This window comes from Gavia stellata, chromosome 1, assembly GCF_030936135.1.
Source record: "Gavia stellata isolate bGavSte3 chromosome 1, bGavSte3.hap2, whole genome shotgun sequence".
Classification (NCBI taxonomy): Eukaryota; Metazoa; Chordata; class Aves; order Gaviiformes; family Gaviidae; genus Gavia; species Gavia stellata.
In genome coordinates, this window is record NC_082594.1 from 107,704,085 (window position 1) to 107,722,829 (window position 18,745).

Genomic DNA, 18,745 nt, shown 5'->3' on the forward strand with positions numbered 1-18,745 from the left:
AGAGAAAGAAAAGAAATTAAAGAAAAGAAAGATAGGAAGGGATGTGACTACAGCACTTTGGCCAGAGGCTTATAAGTGTCACTGATCGCATTTTAATGTTGAGATTTTTATGCATTCAGAATATTAAAACTTCTATTACATTTTCAATTAAAAACTCATATGGAATACATGTTGTAGTAATAGCATGGTCTCCAAAGAAATTGATGTATGCATATTCTGAGGAAATGGGAATGTTTTAAATTTATAAACTGAGAGGTTTGCTTAGAGAATTAGCTATACGAATATCCTCTGCAAACATCCTGGGACAGTGCAGACTCTCATTATATTTTCTGTACTAAATTCCATTTCCTGAAAAATCTCTCTCTCCTGGGTAATTATTCATTACCATTTAAGAAGAAAAGGCATGTGCTCAATGTCAAATAAACATCCCGTCTCTTCAGAGAGGGAGCAGTGCACACTGAACAAGCAGTAAATGCTGATCTAGAAAAAGATGAGGTTTGGGCAGAACTTGGGTGAAATTCCACCTCTGCTGAAACCTCAGCAAATTTCTCATGAGTTTTAATGTAGTATTGAGTATTGTAGCTAAGGCACTGAAGTATCTCAGTTGTGCTGCATTTTCTACTCAGGTTTTTTTGACAACTTGATTGCCAAATGAAGTGATGAATTATTGGGATAATGTTTGACATGAACAATGTCTTTTTTAAATAGCAGGAGGGTCCAGTTGCTGAATCAGTGGTCCTGTTTAGCTCCTTCAGCAGTTTATCATCTTTCCATTAAGCATTCTTCTGTCACCTCCTTTTTGAATCTCAACAGTTTGTTCAGATTGTATCCAGCAGAGTTAGACAGAGGAATTATTTATCCTAAATGGAAAAATTCATTACATGTTTTCAAACACCATCCTTTTGCATAACTGGACAAACCCAAAACTTTCCTAACTTTTATGGGAAAAGGGAATACCTAGAATAACAAGTATCTTGGTCAGGTCACTCCCTTTTGTAGGGGAAATCAAAGCTTGGGTCACTGTTCTGGTGTTCTCTTATATCTGAGGTGAGTAACCTAAAATACTATATGAGTGTGCTGGATGAGGCTGCCTTTTTCTGACGACATCTACTTTAGGCATACATAACTGTTCATTTGATCAGATTACAAAGTTTCTTCTAGGATCAGTGTTAGGTCCTTCCTCTAGTTCTCCAAGGATACCTGTGTCACGTCTTCACGGCTTTGTAAGTCTATCAGTCTGCAACTGATGTAGGTCTGTGTTAGCCTGTGAATGGTGATGGCTCTAGATGGATTAAAAAATAGATGTCTTGCACCAGTTGCTTAGTCAGGTTGCTTGGTCGTGCTTACAGCACAATGATTTCAACCTGCAGCGCTCTCCAAGGCAGTCTCCATGAAAAATGTAGCAAGCTCCTGAGACCTCCTAAACGAAAGACTCAAACCCCACAGTGACACTGTAGCAGATTTATAGCTAAAAAGTTCAACACAACAGATACCTTTCTAAGTAATATTTCTCCTCATGGGCAGAGTGTGGTAGTGCAGTGCATGTGAAGGGACGCAGAGAGACACACTCCCAGAGGAAATAGCGAGATGAGTTACTGGTCGTGACATAAAACTCATGAAGTTAGCAAGCTGAACCAGGAGTAATCGAAAATACTGGTACTGTAAAAGCAAGTGGTTCATGTAATAGGTTCACTGAATAGGGACCAGTGAGCATGACTCTTATCCCAAGCGGACTAAAGTTTCACTTGCATGGGGTAGTTCAGTTTCCCTTAATGGCAGGAGCGGTAGCCAAGCAGTGGAGAGGAGATAAGTTAGAGGCTGAAACACCCTGTTTCGCGTATTTGTGAAAATAACAGCCATTCTTCTTGTGACTCAGGTTTGAACAGAGGCTCTCCAGAGTGAAAACCATCATGCTCCACAGAAACCATTTCCATCCTTTCCTATTATGCCTGCTACTCTCTTCAGCTCTGTAATCTGAGAGGCTGACATAAACCATTGAATTTCTGCCAGGCTGGCGACTCCGCTTGCCTCTGGCACGACCTCCAGCTTGGGAAGTACTGCCCTACAACTTGAACTAAGAGCCCGGCTCCATAGCTGGTGCTTGTAAAATACTTCTAATCTCTGTAAATGTGTAGCAGTCTTTGAACAGTAAATTGTTTTCTCAGAGCACTGAGAGTGTAAAAGAGAAATGCCTGAGCAGGGAGGAGATCATCAGGGAGCAGTGGGAGTGGGGCTGCTTCCCAGGGTGATGTGGTGCAGGCCGAGCCGGGCCCTCTCCCTACAAGGCATAGCCCCACATGGGGCCAGGGTGGTGACAGTGACAGGTACCAAAAACCCAGACATAGCGAGGGTTTGCTGCCCCGCAGTCCCCCAATATCCCTGGGGCTGTTTGTCCGGCAGGGACTGCCTGGGGCTGTCAGCCCCTTCCGGGTGGCACTCAGAGCTGGAGCTCAGACAGGCTGGGCAATGGGCACTTGGCCACGGGGCACCTGGTAAACCCCGCTCAGCCCCGCTCAGGCCAAGGGCAGCCCAGCCATCCCCAGGACCTGCCACAGCCTGATGCCTGCCCCAGCAGTGGCAAATATAACCACTCTTGCTGGGCTGTAAGGGTCTCCTTTGTAGAAATTTCCAGCATTGAGATTTTGTACCTTCATTTAGGAGAAAACATCACTAATGTGCGAAAGCAAGTAATCTGTGAACTCACTGGATGTCCACGCAGTGTAATGACTCTCCTTCCTGGAAAGTAAAAGACAAAACCAAAAAGGTTCAATTCCAGGAAGCCTGGCCTTTTGCAATGTGAAAAGCCAATTTACTGTGTTAACAAGTTTTAAAAAGAATATTTTAACCTTCAGTAATGGAGGAAATGGATACTTCTGGTACTGAGAGAATCAGAAAGGGAAAAATAACTTCTTAGTAATTCAAGTGATGGTTTTGTGTGGAGGAGAAAAAGTTAATCAACTTGTGAAAGAGACAGTATGTGAGGGAGAACCTATTTATAGAATTTCTGCTAATTCAAGTCCATAAACTTTTAGGAAGAAATTATTGTGATTTATTAATTTCTATTAACTATGCTCTTCTGTAGAGATACCTTAGGACATAGTAGATCTCAGCACAAGGCTTCAGATCAGTTTGTGTGACAGAGAGGTTTTTTTGGCTTTTGTTACATTTGTCCCACTTACTGTTCAAGGCATTTGAAATGTAGCTTGGATTAAGAGTACAGGCAAGTGCATGCTTTGCCTGAGGCTTCAGTTCTTACTAATGAGAACTGAGTTTATAAAGGCAATTGCATGTATTTCATGAGTCTGTTTATTATATCCTAAATTTAAGAGTGGAAGAAGACTGTAGGACTTAACCTGACTAGAAGCTAGTTATAAACTATAGAATTAGTAGGGAATTATTCTGAGCTCAATTTTGTATATCACAGCTTTTGACAAGAGATAAACAGAACTCAGTAGACTATGATAAATAAACTGCAAAGAATAGAAAAGTTTAATGAAAAGCAGTCACAACCAGGCCTGATGCCACTGACTGGTAGCACCTATCCCCAGTTACAATATGTACCATAGTAATGCATTTACATAAACTTACTTACACATAATGGATCACTATGCCTGAGATGAATAAGACGATCAAAGATAGCACAGAATATTGTAACACATGTAAGTGTGTAAGAAGTTGCAAGAAAAATTTAAAATATTAAAATATACTTGCTGGTTGATACTTCAGCAAAGAGGAAAAAAAATTCCCTGAGCTGAAGTTATTCCGGTGCACAGACTACATCATACCAGTAGAGATTAGCTTAACAGAATTGTAATTATATTCAGAGATAGTAACTCATGGAGTCTGTTTTATTTTCTATTTTGACACAGCATTTGTTTAAATGGGACAATGGTAAGCTGTAATTGCATAATACCTGAGACTTTTCCACATTTTAAAATCAACTTCTCTCATATCGCTCCTTCTCTGCTTTAACTGTCCACTAGGACTAATCGAAAAGGAAGCTGGAATACATCTGGCCTCAATCAGTATTGCTGTTTGATTGATTAAACAAGAGATTGAAGGAGTTTTGTTCATATTTAAAACCTACTGCTGAAGGAACCTGTGGATATTAGTGCTGACAAGTTAAGGTGACCTAGTCCTGCAAACAGCTGGACTGCAAAATCCCTTTGGGCTACCCAACAAGAGTGGGTGCAAAGGGAGTGCAAAGACAGCAGAGGGGAGAGAGGCAAACAGGGCTTAGAGGAAAAGCAGGGAAAACTTAGGTCTTGTTTAGCTTCCTACCACCAAATTGTTTTCTCCACCTTTTCTTGTGTTTGTCTCTAGGGTTAATTAGTGCAGCTGTGACAAAGTGCTTGAACTAAGAAGAATTTACTTTAATTAAACTGTGAAAAGACTACTCACTTGTGTCTTCACTCTCCCTTTCTTTAGCAGAAGAATAGGGTATATAATTAACGCCCAGAACAGGTTGTATTTGCAGTTAGAAATATGCCAGTGCTGGGGCCAGACTTACTGTTTATGAAAAATAGGGCCTATTATCCTGACAGGATATCTATCAAAATCCAGATTAGTTCATTAAAAACAACAGAATAGTAGTAACATCTAATTCTTTGTTTGTGTTTCTACTTATGCTGCCACTCTATCAGCTGACTCCCCTCTTCTACTGCCACTGCAATTGCTCCTACTTCTCTTCTGCATAAAATAACCACATGAGATATGTTAAACGGTGTTGGAAGACATACTCATGATTCCTCCCTTTGCTTGTCTACTGCTCTGCTTTTTAGCCTTTCAGTGATATTGCTGTCACAGTTCCCTAGTCCCAACCTACTCATCTGACAGAGACAAACCCCCCCCAACCCCATTCCTCCCCCCCCCCCAAAAAAAAAAACAGTACAAGAAAGTTGTATTTCCCTTCTAATTTAAAAATAAAAATATCTCTGGAGTTATTCTATGTTGTACCTTTTCTTTCTTCAGGCTTGGTATCTTTATCAGTTGATTGTCTCTTCCACAAAACACAAATAAAGAAGCAGCAGCTTCAATCATTTCTTGGACTGTGACTGGAGTTTATTAAGGTAGCGGTACTTCAGATAGCAAAGACAACGAGATATATTCTGTGCTTTTCGTTTGCCCTGATACAGATACAATATTGCCTAAGGAAATACATTTTTGACTATAACAACAGTAATTGAAAACAAAAAAACCCCTTCTCCTATTCCATTGTCTAACAATAATTAGCAAACTAACCCATCAGTTTATATATTTTTTTCAAACAACAGCTGAAAGTAATTTTCAAATGTGATATGAAAAATTGAATCTGATGTAGCCCTCTGTTGGATTTTTCTTGTTTACAACAAAAAAGTCTTTGCCTTTCTTAATACTTACATCTCAACCTTTTAAATCTACTTATCCTGGAACAATGGAGTTATACAAGCGATTAGGTAAATTCAGATATAATGAAAGTGACTACAGCTCAGTTGTAATGAATAGATCTTGCTTTGCGTTTGATTGCAGTTTGTTTCAGACTGTAAATAAGCTAATACTGTTTATGTTTTTCTTTCTAAAAGCAACTATATTGAGTCAGATTTTCAAGAGAGCTCAAATCTCATGTCTAGGGCCAGATAAAGTTCTTCAGAAAGTAGGCCAAAGCATTATGTGGAAATCTCACTGTTAAACCATGGTTGTATTAGTCTTTGCAGTATAGTGTACACTAACAGACTATGGGGTTTTTTTGGAACATAAATGTTAGTTTTCATCATCTTCACTAGGTCTGTACTTCCCAGAGGCAGTCTCAACATGCCTATGCAAAATGCTGCATATAAATTATCTGTAATATATTTTTCTTTCTTGACATACTAAGTTCCTCAAAATTGTGTAAAAATGAAAGGGGGGTCTTAGGCGTCAAATAGGAGATGATATGTGGGCCTATCCTTTGCTTCTGAAATAACACAGTATAGGACATATATACAATGTGCCTTAAAATCTCCTCCAGACTTGAGGCTACATGATAATATGTCTCTCAGGTTTTATTTATTAATTTATTTCAAATAGACCCCAAGTTGTTTCTCATTTCCTAACAGCTTTTTTTGCAGCTGGGCTGAAGGGTGTATTAGTCTAAACCACTGGGTGGCACAAAGAAGCCAACATACACATGAGTCCGATTCTACCTTTGCTTTCTGTGATTTATGGAAGATACACTCTTTCTCTGAAAAGTCTGAGTGCCTTTTAGTCTTAAAGTACTATGCCAATAAGTGAAGTACAGCTATTTGCTTTTATGTGCATAATTAGGTTGTTGTCATGAGGTACAGGGAGTCTGCTTCATGACTGGAAGTGTCAGTGTGTCTGTGCTTTAGGACAATTTTGGAGGGAGAGCAACCTGCCCAAATCTGACATAAATCCATGTAGTGGACTAGGGATTTATAATGACATTGTCTTTCACCTCACTGATCCCACTGACTGGTCAAGGCTGTGTTTGCTGTCTTCCATGTTCTCATCAGATTAATTTTTTTATCTTTCCCCTGGTCCTTTTAAATTTCTTTTTTCTGGGTTTCAGCATTTCTTTCAAAAGATTGAAAGTATTATTTGTAGAAGAGGTTGAAGATGTTTCTTTAAATTTTAAATATCTTGCAATGCTCTGGTAATACAATTGGAGTGCTGGCCTTATAATTTTCATTTTGTGTTTTGTATTTAAACAAAAGTGAGGTAGAAAGTATCAGAAATAGATAACAATATAGCTATGTTTGCTGTCTCTGAATTTGTTTTACGGTATTATGAGAAGCACCTGATTCAGCTAAATAGTTTTCTATTTTGTATTAGTTTTTTCGTATTTTTTTCCCCATACGAAGACATCAATTCTCTTTTCTGAGTGGAATGTATATTTGATGAAGTACTGTCTCTTGATGATCACTTCATTTTGTATTTCAGAAAAAATCTTTCTCTATAGTAAATTCTTATGAGAAGAAATGTAGTGATGACATCCTTCTCCTATTCTTCCTTTTGTCTGTTTAAAATCAGTTTTATGAAAACATTCACGCTATTAGAGTTTGTTCACTCATTTATATGTGGGTACAATAGAGAGATTATCATACTGTGTATGCTTAAGATGGAATTATTTTCATTCAATTCAAAGTCATGATGTGAAGGAAGGGGATTAAACTATGGTTTGGTTTGTTTGTTTGTTTGCCTTTTCAGGCCCTTGTGTTCTGGTTTTGGTCTTCCTTTTTCTATACCACACACTGTGAAGTTTTGTGTAGTTTTTTAATTTTCTGTTACTGAAGTTGTGAAGAATAACTTCCCAGATTTCCTATTATTGATGATATCTGGAACACAGTATTTAGGATTTATTAGGGTTGGACAGTTCTCTCAGGGTGAACACAATGGATGCTTTGATCACAGTCAGAGTTATTTCAAGAAGGTACTGGAGGATATCTGGTCTTTGCTTTCCCCTTTATCTTCCTAGCTGGCTTCTCACAAATGGTACCAAGTTGCAGGAATAAGTTCTGCATTCCTTACGACTTTCGAATGATGAAACCCCTCTGCTATGCAATTGGTGAGATAATAGGCAGCTAACCTATGTGGTCAAAATAGGAAAGGAAACCATGGCGGACTTTTGACACCCCTGTTTGCCCATTGCCTCATTGGAAAGAGAAAATGTCAAGTGTATTCACAAAGCCACCAATATGAACAAACATTGTACAAAAGCTATCCTATGAACATTAGTCAGGACAGAGACCAACTTTCATTATTGTGAGGAAATTTTGCTACACACAAGAAAAGGAAGATGAAGGGACAGCTTTCCAGAGCATAGATCTAATTCTTAATCAATATACAACACCAAGGTAAAAAAAATTGTTCACAAAGTATCCCAGTTACTTAAGTGTCCAAAGGAAGCAAGCAAGAAAATCACATGGTGAGGCTGAAAGACCATGTGGCTGAAAGGCGTGTACTGTCCTGTAGATAATTTTGTCTGTCACTTTTGCTAAGGAATATTTCATTCTTTCCTTCTAACTTCATAAATCCCACAAAATTCCCCAGGATCCTGTAGTATTAGGTTCCTCCATTAACCTTGCCAGAAGATAGCAATTTTCTTGTTATTATTGCTTACTTTAAGACTTGAAATTCCAGATCTCAAACCAGCCTGTGCATCATCTGTAGGAGTAACACTTTTTGTTAATGTTGAGGATTTCCAGGACAAACGTGCTGGGGGCGGAGCAGTTAGATTCTGCAAGAGTCACCCAGGGACTATGAAGCATCATGTCTTTAGATATAGAATAACTTAAAATTATACAGGGGTTTTGAGGGGTAAACATTTGTTTAAATCAGACTGGTGAAGAAGTTGAAGGAAAACTTACTATATTAATTTTCATTAAAATCAATTTGCATTAGAACAAGCGTTTGTCTTCATAGTTAACTTGGCCTGTGTGCTTTGGCAGAGGTCACTTGCTTTCACTGGAGATCTTGATGAAATGTGATGGTATATTTTGTTCTTGGAGTCCTTTATTCTCCAAACTCTGTTCTTCTCCAGCTTACTCATGAGGAAGTTTGTACATTCCTCTCAAAAACTTATGGACCCCTTTGAAGATGCAAATGTTGCTTCTGGAGTTCAGATGGTCTATATATCTTTACAGTCCTAAACAGACAGGTGATGAAATTAAAGGACACCAGTGAAGAGTATTGAACCTGTGCTCTTTGGTTTTGATATTGAAAAACCAAAAACTGTTGCAATCTGAAGAAACATCATGTGTTTATTTTCTCTGACTTGTAAATTGGTTTAGTTTGCTTATTAAAATAGCTTGTGTTATAGAATTTCTGGGGCAAGATCCTCTTTTCTATACACATTTTGGCACACAAAATGTATGAATTGCTTTTTCTCTATGTAAATACTACATAATAGTAACAAAGAAGCTATGCCCATCTAAATTTCAGCTAAGCATTGCTCAGATGATTACAACTGAGTAGAACTCACTTGCAAGGTAGTGCAGCCATACATTTTTTGAGCCCATAAAGCAAATGATGGATAGTTAAAAAAAAAAAAAATCATATTAAAATGTGTTTATATCCTATAAATTTTAGCAGTTTACCACAAGGGACAGTTATTATAAACTCCATTTTGGGGAAAAATGGGGTAATGCTACAGCAATATTTTTCATCTTTGATTTTCCTTAGCATGGGTTCAGCTGAAACAGTTCATCCTTCCGCTAGGGGTGGAAGATGGAGTAGGACTGTGGTCGGACCTTCTGCAAGTCCAAACCCCTGACTTTGCTTTGTCATCCCTTGTTCTATGTAACCTTTGGTTCAGGAATCTAATTTCTTGTAGTGCTATGAAGCTTAAAAATCCTGATCTTAGGAACCATTGTTTTTAAGGTTTATTGCTTCTGTTTAGTTTTTTTTGTTTGCCTTGGTTTGGTTTTGTTGTTTTTTTCAGGTCCAGTAATTTTCTAACTGGCATTTTCAAGATTAGGACCCCATACTTCTTCCTTAATTGATTCAAAATTGTTTTTTTTTCCTTAACTAAGGAGTAAGCTTCTGGTTTAGGTCACTGACTTCTCTGACTCAGCAACTAGAACATTGAAGTCCAGCAGTAGGCAATGAAATGTCTCTAGTAAATAGGACAACATCTATTGAGAGACCAATGATGAAGGTGCCCAAAATACTTAGTCTAGACTTTTTGCCTCAGTTTTAATTCCCACCTTATCTTTGTTTACGACTTCCTATCTAATCTTCATATATGTAAGTTTAAGATACATTAGCCGAACTATCACAGGGAAAAGCCACTCAGTTCACATAATTAAAACAAATCAGGATCAAAGTGGTTTTATTGATTTACTAATGACATGCAATTAGGTGGCAAACAGTGAACTATACCGTCGGGATCATTATGAGTAACAGAATGAATAAACCACAATCCTGGCTGCTTACAAAGTGTTAATAAACACCCAAATCCCAAAGAGTTCTCTCTCTCTCTTGCACAGGTACACAAACACATGTACAAATACACGGATGTGCACATACACAATTAGGAGTATTACCACCCCCTGAGCAATGTGGATGACAAGCACACACCCCCTTTCTGGGACTGTAGTGTAAGTGGGTGATCCACCTTTGTGTGTACTTGTGCTGTTCTCTAAAACCTGCTAATGCATGAGCCACTGGAAAAACACCCCAAGAGTCTGCATATGCACACCTGAAGTGTAGGTACTGCCTGTGTCACCCCCTGTGTAGGTCCCACCACTGGAGAGCAGAAACTGCTCATTGCATTCAGTGCCCAGTGGTGAGACTGCAAAATCTGGCCAAGGCAGAGGTCCCCAGGGTTTGTGGAGTGTCCCTGTGTGTGTTTTTGTGTGTGTGACTTCTGGCAGTGACAAACTGGGGCTTGACTTCCATTCCCAGGTCTCTTCCCTCACTTATAAATTTGCCTGCTTCTTTTAAATGTCTTTTCAGACCAACTCCTTCACTGTTGTAAGAGTCTCATTGTAGTTCCTTGGTTACTCTTTAATCTGCCTGATGGTCTTCCTCTTCAGTACGATCAGCCTTGGGCAGACATTCTCCCAGACAATTTTGTTATTCGATTCACACATATTGTTGACACACATGTTCCTCCTATCTTAGCGGTGGTTGTCATCCAGGCCATTTTGCTAAGGGTGGGCTGTAATAAAACTCCCACATACAGCTTGTCTTAAATGAATCTTTTCAGTAGTAGATACACAGGTGATTAGAGGTTACCGTGCTTTTAAAACTTGTCTTTGTGTCTCCTGTGCTTTCAGAATATGAAATGTTATTGCAAACCATTTTTCTATGTGCTCCAATAAAAGCTCATTTTCCAAGAAGTCCTAATTTGTCAATTAAGGTACTGTTTAACAGTTGTATAATCTTTGCTTTTATGGACTAGATCTCCAGCAGACACTTGCGAGTTGAAGTTATAATCATCAAATAATTAAAATTTCAATTACAAAGCAATGAACACTTTGAATTTTAGGGCTCCAATTTAAAGAAAGAAAAAAATCAAACATGCAAACAAACAAACAAAAAAGCACCCACATGAGCTACTGGCACAACTGGTACTTAAGCACCAAGTTCTGTTGACAACTAGTGTAAATTTTGAGAATCTAGCATGGGTGCTATGTGATCCTTAGGGTTATCAGAAACTGTAGGGAGTGTTTTTCAAGCTTTGATGGAAACATCAAGGTAACAAAATTAAAATCAGTTTTGAAAAGAAAACTATTTTCCTCTGCGATGAACTCAGGTTTAGGATTGAAGACATTTCAGCTGTGGTTTTAGACTTCCTCTGAACATTATAGGAGCATGGATATTTGTTCAAAAAGGGGAAGGCACCTGCTAGTTGTAAAATACTGAAAAGATTTACAAAGTGTTTGGAGATATTTTTCCCAGTTATTCACTTTGCCCTATAGAATACATTTTTTCTGATATTTACTCTCCTTCACTCCAGTTTATAAAATGCTGTAACCCAGGATTTTGAGAATCCTTAGCAATTAAGAGCTTGCTTGTGTTTCAAAGGACTGTCAAAAGTATTTTGTTGACTGCTATTTTGTAAAGATTAGCATTTTAAAATTAATTACTATCACTGTCTGAAATAATTTAATACTAATCCTTCTTTTCTTTTGTCTTCCATCTTCAATCCCAGAACTGTGTCTATGTCAGATGTTGTATAGGTCTGTTTACGTTTATCCAGTTCCTTATGGGCTTATTTTCTATTGTTTTGCTTTTTTGAAAGATAAGTAAAAGAGCTTTTTAGTTTTTTTTTAGTTTACAGCTGGGATTTTATGTGGCACAGAACTCTGTAACAGCATCTGTGCATATCAGCCCACCATATGGGTGGGAGTGAAATAGCTTAATTTAGTGCATATGCATGAAGTAAATGAAGACTTGACTATTGCTGGGCTACAAATCACTAAACACTATTGAGGATAGTAGGTTGGGGAAGGGTTACAAGAAACCAAAGGGCAAATATGATCTCAGTGGTATTACACTGTTTCTGCCAGACATTTCTTCAGCGTTTATCCAAAGCAGTGACTCAGCAAGTACATGTCTAGTCAGAAAATCATTAAAGGTTAAAGCTTGACCAGTATGAATGAAATGACATTGACCGAAAGTACAGCTGAGGGCTCACAGGCTTACTTTTGTTCCAGTGAGACAGAGTATCAGCTTCACTGATTCAGCTAAAGGCACCAGTAGTCCCAAAGTAGTTTCACTGATGACATATAGCCAGAAGTCTAAATCTTCCCTAACTTCTTTTTTTAAACTGCTTTTTAAGCCCTCTCATCTGTTACTGCAATAGGTCAGCTTTATATCTAATATTTCTGACATAAGGGACTTGTCTAAGGATATGGTGACTTTTAGACAGATTTGGTTTGGAGAGACAGATATGTATAGGGTTGGAAGAAATAACTCCATCACCTCTGAGTTTTAGCTAATTTCACTTGCTAAATTGCTAGAGGTTTTGAAAGAATCTTTTGTTTATGTCTATAACATAGCTGGTGAAAAGACAGATACATCTTTGGAGAAGATAATTACTTCTTACGGAGTTCAGTTGACGTCATTTGACATCAAATTGTTATGCTATTGCTGGTTCTTTACCAAAGATATGGAAATAGTCAAAGTCTAAGTAATCTGCCATCTCAAATAAACAACAGGATGGAGAGTGCTTGTGAGCAACCTGACAGCTGATCTTGGTCAGGCCATGGAAGAGTGCAGAGGATGTGTTCATTTCTGTAGCTCATATTGTATCTCCAAATATTAGCCAAAAGTGTCTTCCTGAGCAAGAACAGAATATGGTTGTGTGAGAGGAGAAGAGCTACAACTGTCTAGAAAGGTGGAAAGCACCATATGGTTGAGGTCTGCCCTTGTCACTAAAATTCATGCTTATCTATTGTTTCTTTTTTTGTTTTCAACAGGACTTTTACCTGTGTTATTAGCTTTACAGAGGAGACCTGAAAAACTCGAACCTGATGACTTTTGGTGATGCATTGGGTGAGTCAATAGTTAGTTTTTAAGGTTTTTGCTTGAACCTACAGAAATAGACAGTTGTATTTAGAAAGCTGAGATGAATTATAAATATAAGTTTTCAGATTCTGATTGTATGATTTCTAGTACTAGTCACTGGGGAAAATACATAAATGGTTCTTGGATGAGGGATGAAAACCCTCAACCTCCTACTTCCAAGTCAACATCACACAACTGGACCAGAGGCAAATACATCCTTTCCTATAATCTCTAATTCTGAATTATTTTCTACGGAGTGGAAGATGTATTTTAAATTGCATGTGCTACATAAATAATTTAAAAGTAATGTTAGTCTTAGAGCAAAAACACTTAAAGGGCTGTGCCTCTTTCTCTGGGTTGCATATAAAAAGGACTTGGTCCCATCTCTAGCAAATGTCAATGATAAAAATTATATGTGGGATTCTTCTTAACATGCCTATTCCTCAAGATAATGCTTTGCATATAACACCAAAAGAAGTGTTCTATCAAAGGTGTGTAATACATGGCACCACATAGCATGGTGTAGAGGTCATTTCCTAAGAGAATCTTAAACGCTGTAAATAAACTCATAATTCAAGCTCTGTGCTAATGTAGCTGTACTACTTGCCATTCTGGAGTTACCATGCTTAGTGGTATCTATGGGAGCTTTTTATTTTGTCATATGGGCATACCTTTGTACTTCCAGGAGTATATACCTGAATGTGCATACACTGCAACGTTGGAAGGTTTTTGGTTTGCTAAATTCTAAATTAATGAGTCTGCAGTGAATTTTGGAACGTTAGCCGTAAGTACTGCTGAATGGAAAATCCCCTGTTGAATAAGTCTTTAGTGTGCAGGGAAAAATCAAAACCTCAATAAATCTTTGGCTGAAAACCTTTCAGGAGGAGAGTTTAGATTATTTAAATTTAAAAAAAAAAAGGAAGAAAAGGAAATCTCATATCGTCAAAACAACAGTATTTATTACACATAGAATTTGATTTTTCGGAACTCTAGTTATGATATTGTAATTCATGATGTGACAGGGTAGTTGATGATAGAGAAAACAGAAAAACTGCAGACATTTTAAGGTGTGTACGGTAAAACTGATGGTGAGTTTTTCTTTGAACTGACTTTCATGTTTTCCTCTGGAATTGGCATGAAGTTTCTAAGTTTACTTATATCTTGTGAATTACAGAAAGAAATTTTGAAGAAATTTTTGCTCAAGTTTTATCCTCCTATAATATGTTTTGGCACATAATCTGAAATTTATTTATAATTTTTAAAACAAAACCAAGGTGTCTTGGTTCACTAAAATAAGATTTTCGTAGGAAAGGTGAGCAACAGTGAACTTAGCGGAAAGTTCTCCTAAAGGGAGGATGAACCAATGACATCCCTTGACTTCTGAAATGCTGCCCAACAGCATCTGACAGATGAATAATCTGTAAGCTTCACTTCTTGGCATATAAAACACAATAAAGTCAGGTGAGGTGTGAATAACAGTAGAACAAGCTAACAACTGGTTTTCATTGAGGCACAATGCAGTGGTCATACACACTATTAATCTAGTCTGTTACTTCATAGCAGATGGACCTCGTTACTTCTTATTCAGTATCTTCAAAGTTATTTTAAGGTTGTACATTTCAATGCCTAAAGCCTTGTTTCACAACTGGATTACACAAACATTTCAGACAGAAGACACAATGGGGGGTTGTTTTAAATATTTACACTGGTTCATTTTCTAATTTTCTTTGCACTAGCCTATCTTGGTGAAACAGTTTTTTGTCTAAATATACCAAGACCATCCCTTAACAAAAAAGGCAATGTAGAAGTTGCTTTCAAAAATTAGCGTTATTAGAGGGATTAAAACAGCAAAAATATTTAATAAGAATTCCATTGAAAATAATAGATAAATAGGTTTGGTCTATATACCCTTCACTCAAACTCTTCAGACCAGCTTGTGTAAATATGAATAGTGGAAATCCACAGGAGAATTTTCTGTAGTGTCTGTGGACACTAACCATTTCACTACTATTACTAACAGAGGAGTTTAGGGACAAATATATTTACCCACATTCTTTTCCTGCAAGTCTGAATAGATTTATGGTAGAAACCTAAAGTAGGTTTGTACACTTGAAGCCAGAGGCAATGTTTGTAGAAGACTCAAGTTCAGAGAGCTGAAGTCATCCATACATCTATACAGTCAAAGATTTGCAGTGTCAAAGATGCTTGATTCAGACAAATTTGCTGTCAATGAAATGTGCTTCAGAAAGCAGCCAGAGTTTTGAAAATTTGAAGCTGTTCATTTCCAAATTGCTTTCTTCATAATTGTGTGTGGTTTTTAAGGTGTATAAAGTATGTACTATAGAAACGTATTCAGTACTTAAACACAAACAACTGTATGAACTTCTGAAAAATGCACATATAAAACACAAGTGCAAATGTGGGCTGTGGCCCTCACCTACAACGCCCTTGTTATATCTCTTATCACAGATCCACCCTGTCATGTTCAAACCTCTCATGTCGGGTAAGGGCAGCTAACATCGTGGCAGCAACCCTTTCTCCAGCTGAAAAATTGTTTAGCCTTAATCTTTCTTGTTGCACACCTGCCTTTTTGATCTTAAAATATAGGGTGGGTATCTGGGAGACAGTTAAATAGATGGTCAGCTTCTGTTCAAACAAGGAAGACTTTCACGGGGAGATGCTGCACAACATAGATGTGAAATTCAGCCTTTTACTCCATCATTACTACTGGTGGTACAGCACCAGTGCTTGTGCAGGGGTAGAGGGGGATGCAGTGCAGGACTGGCAGGGCTGGGCGGTCTCACAGAGCCTGAGGATCAGCATGAGCCACCTAGCCCAGAGTGGCTCTGAGGGACTGCAGAAGCCAGCTTCAGGAGTTGCACTGCCCTCTTTGCTCTGTAACTCCAGGCACTGTTATCAGCAACTGGATGAATTCACTGCAGTTCTCATTGGTTCATTTCTGGTTCATTTCTCCAACCTTATTTTTCATGTCTTCCTGTTTTCAGGCTACTGAATACCAACTCATCCCATGTTTTTCTTTTTTTTTTTTTTTTTTTGAAATATGATAACAGAACTCTGCTGTACACTTCTTTAAAGCCTTAGTGTGAGGAGGTGGAAGAAAGGCAGACTAGCTAGAACATTTGTAAACCTCAACTTCACAGCAGAAAATAAGGTGGATTATAGATGCTGTAGTTTGGTTAAACCAGTGGGCATAACAATGTTGATAATTTTGCTTGTTGCAAAATAGAATTATTTTGAATTAGACTGTTGTTGCGGGTTAACCCTGGTAGACAGCTAAGCACCACACAGCCACTCACTCACTCCTCCCCCTGCCCAGTGGGATGGGGGAAGAGGAAAGAAAGAGTAAAAGCAAGAAAACTTGTGGGTCAAGATAAAAACTGCTTAATATGTGAAGGAGAAGTGGAAGAAGAGAGAAAGAAAGCAAAACAGAAGTGACGTAAAGGCAGTTATTCACCATCTCCCATGGGTAGACTCATGTCCAGCCAGTTCCCGAGCAAAAGATGACTAACCTCCCTAAAACCCCCTTTTCCCTTTTTATTGCTGAGCATGACATTATATGGCATGGACTATCTCTTTGGTTAGTTGAGGTCATCTGCCTGGTTGTGTCCCTTCCCAACCTCTTGTGCACCCCCAATCTGTTCAATGGGGGTGCAGAATGAGAATCAGAAAAGGCCTTGACACAGTTTCAGCAGTGCAAACACTGTTCAGCAATAGCTAGAACATTAGTGTGTTATCAGCATTGTTTTGGTCACAAATCTAAAACACAGCACGATGCGAGCTGCTGTGAAGAAAATTAACTCCATCTCAGCCAGAGCCAGTGCAACTGTGATTCATAGTAAATAAGGGCTGCAATCTGCATATTTTGTGGTATTGTGACATTTGAGTTTTTTCAGCTTGATCTTTTTCCAGACATTTCACTAATGCATGCATGAGTCTTGAAAACATTTATAGTTACAAAAGTAACTCCATTGTGAATCTTACGTATTTAAGATTTCTTATATATACATGCACATTTATGTCTATATATAGACACACATGCTACGTACATTTCTTCATATGCATGGCAATGGAAGCATACATTAAGCGGTCTTTTTTTTTCCCCTTGACTAATATTCTTTTAGGTTTTCCTACTTGAGGACAAGTTCTGTTCAACTCCCAGCTGTTGCAAAGTTCTTTTACCTAAGACACGAATAGGCTAATCTTTCACCTTGAGAAGTAATTTTAGCTGATCTTTGCCAAAAGCTGTCAGGCAAGACACCAAGCAAAAACTGTCACCAGTATAGAGGAGGGAGTGATATCACAGACTTTTTGCTAAGAGTCCAAGAATAACTTTATTAAACTCAGTGGAATGGGTATAAACCAAAATTCTTGAGTATTGTGTTCTAATCTTGTAGATACCCATTAGCAGCTTGGTCCAGGCACTACTGAGCCAGTAAAAAGCTGTGTACCATACTTCTGTTATGAGTGTTATCTAGTCCTGCTGCTTTGTAGGACTCATCCAAGCATTGCCCTCTGAAACATGAGCCATCATATAGGGGAAGTTGTCAGTTATGTGGTAACTACCAGTTTTTCCATACTGGATCTGAGGACCCTTCTGTTCCCAAAGCGTACTCTCCTACCAAATGCTGTTAAGATTTTGTCCTTGTCTAACTGTGCCTTAGGGGGAGTGCAGTGTACGTTGTTGATACTATCCCAGTTACAACATGACAGTTACTGTTGCCTGTTCTCTTGGCTTTGATTTCTGATTCCTTCAGTTCAGTGATTTCTGAATTAAATATGTCCAGATGCTGTGTTTCATTTATTATGGGTGCATGTGCACACAAACAAATAGGAGTTTGTGTTGCTAACCTTTATGCATTGTAGGAGTAATGGAAACATTTAAGGTAGCAAAACAAGGTAAAACCCTCTAAATGACCTGATATGATTTTAAAAGTCAAAAGTGTAATAAAATATGTTGTTATTCTAGAATACATATATATCTTCTAAAATATGAAAATAAATTCACACTTTTAGGCAATGTATGTAGCAGTTCTCTACATTCACTGTCACTGTAAGTATTGCCATATGTATCTGTTAATTTTTCTTTTTTTTTATAATCTATTTCTACATTTCCAGCATCTTATGTAGCTTTCCTTAAAGCTAAATATATGCTGAATCTATTTTTTACCCCCTTACACCAGAAAAGAAAGATGGAAAGGATGTGTATTTGAATAGTTCAGCACTTTTTTTTTTTTTTTTTTTTTGAATGATGTTTCAAGTCCTTAGACACTGTATTACTGTTAAATGTAGTCTCTTGGAAATGCTGCAGTCTGGTAAAATTGACACAAATATACTATTAACAAAGAATTTATTGATTCACTTACCAGAATATACATTAATAAAAATAAGTCCTCACTGCAGCTTGAGAAGTATTTTGTGAAAGAGGGGGCACATTGTGAGACGGACTTTAAAGCTAATTGGTATGATTGTAATGATTTCAAAAGGCTGTTTCACAAAATCATTAAGGCTAGAAATTAATCTTTGAGCTATATTAGCTCAGAGACTTGCACTTTCTTCACACTTTGCAAGCACAACCAAACTGCCATTAAGTTCAAGGTGCCCTCCATGATGCTTCATCAGAAAAGTGAATTCATTTAAGAGTTTTGTTTCAGCAGTTTGTAGCTACAGACAGAACAGTACCCTATCATGATTGGCAGAGTAAGTGGCTTCACGATGGATGTGCATCCACAGG